The following is a 6,060-nucleotide window of genomic DNA, read 5'->3' as shown; positions in this document are numbered from 1 at the left end:
TTCTTACAAACAGCGCAGGATTTGAACCCCAGTCCTAATCATTGGCGCTGTAAAGGCGTTGCATTAGGTGCCATGCCAACTATGCCACCCTGAAAGAGCATATCTGAAAAAAAAATACTGTACCAAGATTCAAATACTGTGTCTGACACAGAGGGGAGAGAGAAGGAGGGAAGAGAAAGGAGGAGAGAGAGGGGAGAGAGAAAGTGAGAGGGGCAGAGAGAGGTGGGTGAGAGAGGGGGAAGTGAGGTGGAAAATTTCCATGTTCACTCAGTGGAGAGAGTATGACTATGCAAACATTGCACATGATTACTTCTGCTTTGGTTAGGTTCAAGTTATTTATTATTCCAAGTTCTGAAAAATAAAACCAGATCTCAACCTTTTCCCACCAAAACTAAACATATTAATAATATTCAGAGGAAGCTCCGCCCATAATTACTGCCCACCTGTCAGCTGGTTCTAGTGCCCACGACCATCAAATATCATGAGTCAGTGTTTGGATGTGGTAAAGGTGCAGGATATAAAGACCTAGGGCAGTGAGGTGAGGACATATCGAGAGAGAGACGAGGCTCCTTTACCCTGAGCAACCAGCGACTGATCCCACAAGAGGCAGAATGAAGTCCTTCCTGCTCGCCATCGCTGCAGTGCAGATTCTCCACTGTTCAGGTAGATCCAGGGGAGAGTGGGAACCTTTCAGAGCAAGGGGCAATTGGAATGAACTCCATTCCATGTTGTGTGGAAATAATTCTTGGTTGGAATGTTTGGTACAACTGTCTCCCTCTCTCTCTGCAGGAGTGCCCAGCACCAAGGACGCTCTGAGAGCCTCCGTTGTAAAGCTGAATGAAATCACGGAGATCACCAACCTGTGTGGGATCACCAGGAGAGGCGTTACAAATGTAAGTCACCTTTGTATTTTATTGCATTTCGTCTGCAAGAATATTAGTCAACTCAATTAACCCTGATTGTTGAACAGAATGTGAATGAATTTTTGCATGCACAATATTGGGTACTCCAATTTGGGAATATTTGACTTCAGAGATTGGAAATGGAGCAATAATTGAAAGAGAGATTTCAGATACTTCTAAGACTGGGGTCTGAGATTTATTTTCTCCAAATTATTTCTAAGTCTGAACAGTCTGTCACCAAAATTTGTCAATTTCCACAAATAATAGAACAGTTCCACAACAGATATGAACAAACTGAAATTGTTGATGTTTCAGGTTGAAACTCTGCATCAGGACCTTGATGCCCAACAGTGCAAACAATTAGTATCTGGCAAATTAAGTCTCTTGGTTGGTCATTCTGAATTTACAATTAGAGATATCTCTTGAAAAGAAAGCATTTGGAGCTTACTCTGAGCAAAGAATGCCTGATATAGTAACACGCCAATGTTCTGCTTTCTTTATGTCAGGTTTATCGTACAGGCAAGCTGTCATTCAATGTGGATTTAACATTCTCTGTGAAAGAAACCATCTGCTCAAAAAACTCTGGACGGGAATTTGATGATTCCAACTGTCTTTTCCGCCCAAAGAACAAGGCTGTAAGTTCTGAGATACAGTTTGAAATCCTCACAAGGCTTGAACTATCTCATTGACAGAATATGTGTGGATGCTTAACCTTGTTGGGGTGATGATATCTTACTTAAATATTTATATTTTGACATACAGCACAGTAACAGACCTTTCTGTCTCATGAGCTGTGCCGCCCAAATATTCCAATTAACCTACAATCTCCATAAACTTTAAAAGGTGGGAGGAAACCAGAGCACCCGGAGAATCTACACAGATACAGGGACAACATGCAAACTCCTTATAGACAGCACTAGATTTTAACCCAGGCCGCTGCTGCTGTAATAGCATTGTGCTAACCGTGCTGCCTAGAGACGTGTCATCACACGCCAAGAGACTTCAGTTCAAGTTTGTGCTTTGCTTATATAAATCAATCATTTTAACTTGGTGTTCTTTAATTTGATAGGAGAGAGGGTTTTGCAACAGCCATGTTGAGTACTTTGCTGACAAGGTGGCGTACGTTGATGTGGAGTGTGAAGGCCTGAAGACTGTTGACAGCGAGAGTGACTCCTTCGAGTCAAATGAAACCAGCTTTGAGGTAGCCACAGAGTTAAACAATTCAGAACTTTCTTACACTTGAGATTACTTTAAAAATATCCTGTTAATACACTGAGCTAAATGTGTAAACATTAATATTTTAAAACAGGTCAATAACAAATCTAAAGAGACATCGTCTGAGGAAACATCATATGTGAGTATTGACTTGGAATTTGTTGGATGATTTTCATGTTACTATTGATTATTAACATTTTTAAGAGATGCTATCTCAAGAATTAAGACCTTCATCAAGGACCCTCACCACCCAGGCCATGCCCTCTTCTCACTGCTACCATCAGGAAAGAGGTACAGGAGCCTAATGACGAACAGTCAATGTTACAAACACAGCTTCTTTCCCTCCACCATCAGTTTTCTGAATGGACAGTGAACCACAGACACGACCTCACTTTTTCCTCTTCTTTTGCACTAATTATTTAAGGAAATGTGATTTATGGAAAGTTTTTTGTCTGTATGCACAATACTGCTGCCACAAAACAACAAATTACATGATACATTTTCATCCATCTCCATGACAATAAACATGATTCTGAAACATATTGGTGTGAATACTTCCTGTCTGACTGGAGCATGAGAAGGCAGTTTCTCTCAGTTCTAACCACACAAATGAATGGAGAGGAGTCCATTCTTTCATTCTTGCAGGGAGAATCCAACCTTTGACATAGATGGTTGAATTAACTCCAGCAGTTTCTCCTCTAAGAAAACTGCTGATCAAAAGGGCAGGACAGTTCCAAGGCATGTAATATTAAGACAGCAGGATTTGCTGTATACTCACTGATGACATTCCTAGAAGCGAGGGTCAAGGAAGATCAAGTCCTGTTCCCAAAATCAAAACTACCAGGCACCTTCTTACTGCAATCTGTGAGATTGATGCACATTATTTTGTAACCTTGGGTCTCTTATAAATGAAATGAGTATATTATTCTGAAATATTTATACATTTATTTTTATGTATATATGTGATTATTATATATAATGTATTGTGTGTCCATGTGTGTGCACCATGGTCTGGAGAAACACTGTTTCGTCTGGTTGTACAGTCAGATGATGATAAAGTTAGCCATAGAAAATCATAGCACTGGCCCTTTGCCCCATGACATTATGCCAACCTATGGAAACCTACTCTACAATTTAATTTTTCTGCCCATAGCCCTCAACCTTTCTCACATCCTTGTACATGTCTTAGTTTCTTTTGAATGTTCTTATTGAGCCAGCCTCCACCACCATCTCTGGCAATGCATTCCAGGGACCCACCGCTCTCTGTGTAAAAAGGCTAACCTCTCACATCTCCCTTAGCCATTCCCCCTCTCACCTTAAAAAGAACTGACTGTGAATATCCATGATTAAAATTTCAGTATTTAATATTCTGTGAATTTCAGTTTGCTGTTAACAGTTACATTTATAATTGAACCCTGCATTAAACGTAAATATCAACACTTTTATATGCAGATGAAAAGCAAGTCAGAAGAAACATCACTGGAGGAGCTTTCAAATGTAAGTTGATTCTGAAAATTGTGGTGTGCAGATTCTCAGCTGTATACAAGGTGTTGAAATCTAGATTGATCTGTCTGTCCATTCTCCTCATTGGACAGACAGTAGTTATTGGCATTTCAGGTTTGGGAAGGGGTTGGAGAGTGTTCACTACAATAAAGACCTCCTGATGGAACACCTCACTTCCATGACCTCACAGTCATATTGTACCTGGGCTGCAGCAATCCAAGCTGCTGAGGTCTTCTCCATCATATTTCTATTTTACCACTTCCCCAGTGACAATTTGGCCTGTTGAGATGATGGAAAAATCCAATATACTAAGGATGCAATTATTTATGTTTTAATACAGGAGAACAGCAAAGCAACAGAATCATCTTCAAATGTAAGCATACACTTTGTTGACTAAGTTGTCATCGATTTTCAATGAACCTCGAATCAGTCCCATCCATTGCAGATGATAATTCTGTTCATTCCATTAATTTCAGGAAATCATTGTGGATTTTAGAGCCTGGCACTAACTGTCAATGAAGCTCATGAGAGGCTGAGCTCAGCGTGAACACAGGGAAGCCTCATTCAGAATAAAGATACTGTCATATATTCTACATGTCCATGTGCAAAGGGGCACCTGGGGTCCTTGACCTCAACATTCTACTGTAACCGCAAGTTTCCACTGATTGTAAATGTTTTGTACCTTTGTGTTTTCTTCTCCTGTGTTTGTTATCTGATACACTGTGGACCAAGTGAGGGTTTCTGTGGTGTTTACCTTTTCACCCCTCTCCTCTGGTCTCATTCACTCATGCCTGTTCACTGACCTGCCTTCCGAGTTCCAGACAAGATAACCCACCCTCTACCATGTTTGAAACACCCAGCTGGTACACTGGTTTACTACTGAGCAGATCATTGAACTGGTTGGCTTTGGACTTGTAATATTTTATTGCCATCACATATTTTTGCCTTTGAAACGAGAAAACACTATCATTGTATTGTTGCTGCATATATGTTTTTCTTAAAAACTGGAGAATAAATTACATCTAACAAATATATACTGTGACCCATTCTCTTTTATTACGTTCATATTTTACTGTTGTTTTAAAATTTTTCATAAATTAACCATGATAAATAGCGCCTGCTGATTTCTGAGATTAACGTGATTTCATGTTGACTACCCACTCGACTTTGTTGGGCACCTCGGCTCTGTCCGCCACAATAGTGTGGATCTCCCAGTGGCCACCCATTTCAATTCCCCATCTCATTCCCTTGTTGACATATCTGCCCATGGTCTCATGCACTGTCGGACTGAGACCACCTGCAAATTGGAGGAGAAACACCTCATCTTCCGACTGGGCACTCTCCAACCGGATAGCATTAATATCAATTTCTCTGGCTTTTGTTAACCTCCCCCCATTTCTTCCCTTCCCTGTCTCCTTTCACACAGACATGATGAATACTTACCTCTCCCCTTATCATATTCAATTAATACCTTTTGTTGGACTGGATTCCTCCCCCAGTCAGGATTATCTGAATTCAGAGATTTTCTGAGATTTCATTCTTGTGGCTTATTCCTTGAAGAAGGGCTCAGGCCTGAAATGTCAGCACTATATCTTTGCTTTTAACGGATGTTGAAAAGACCAGCTGAGTTCCTCCTGCATTGAAATGTATTTTTACTACAGTCACAGCGTCTGGAGACTTTCGTGTTTCACCCAGTAATAAGGGAGCATGTACACCATTAACAACTTCACATTAAAGCACAGAACTTAGGAATCTATGCACAATAGAGGTCCTTCAGACCTCAGTGTGATGCTAACCTACTAACCTACTGCCAACTGCATTAATCCTCCATTTTTTCTCACTTCCATGTACCTATCTAATAGTCTCTTAAAATATCCTGCCTTCATCACTGTTTTCAGCAACACGTTCCATGCACCCACCACTCTCTGTGAAAAACCAACCTTTGCATACCCCCTATATGTAATCCTAAGCACCTCAAAACTATGACCCCGCATTTCAGCCCTGGGGAAAAAGCTTCTAGCCATCCACAAGAACAACGTCTCTCATCATCTTGTACACCTCTATCAGGACACCCCTCATTCTCTGACCCTCCAAGGAGAAAAGACCAAGTTCACTCAACCTATCCTCATAAAGCAAGCTCTCCAATCCAAACCACATACCTGTAAGTCTCCTCTGTACCATCTCTAGAGCATCCACATCTTCCCTGCAATGAGGTGACCAGAACTGACCACAATATTCCAAGTGCATTCTAATCAAAGTCTTGCCACATTACCTCACAGCTCTTGAACTCAATCACACAAAGGCTTGCGCGCCATATGACTTCTTAACAACACTCTCAACCTGTGTAGCAGCTTTGAGTGTCCGTTGGACACAGACCCCAAGATCTCTCAGCTCATATACACTGCGGAACCCTCCCATTGTATTCAGCCTTCAAATATGA

The 6,060-nt window shown here is 41.0% G+C and overlaps 1 pseudogene; it reads left to right on the top strand.

Annotated features, from left to right (window-relative positions):
• Positions 1-481: 481 nt before the first annotated feature.
• LOC138762440 (uncharacterized) lies at positions 482-6,060 on the top strand (annotated as a pseudogene).

This window comes from Narcine bancroftii, chromosome 4 (assembly GCF_036971445.1).
Source record: "Narcine bancroftii isolate sNarBan1 chromosome 4, sNarBan1.hap1, whole genome shotgun sequence".
Classification (NCBI taxonomy): Eukaryota; Metazoa; Chordata; class Chondrichthyes; order Torpediniformes; family Narcinidae; genus Narcine; species Narcine bancroftii.
The sequence above is the reverse complement of the archived record's forward strand: the minus strand, read 5'-3'. Positions and strand labels throughout refer to the sequence as shown.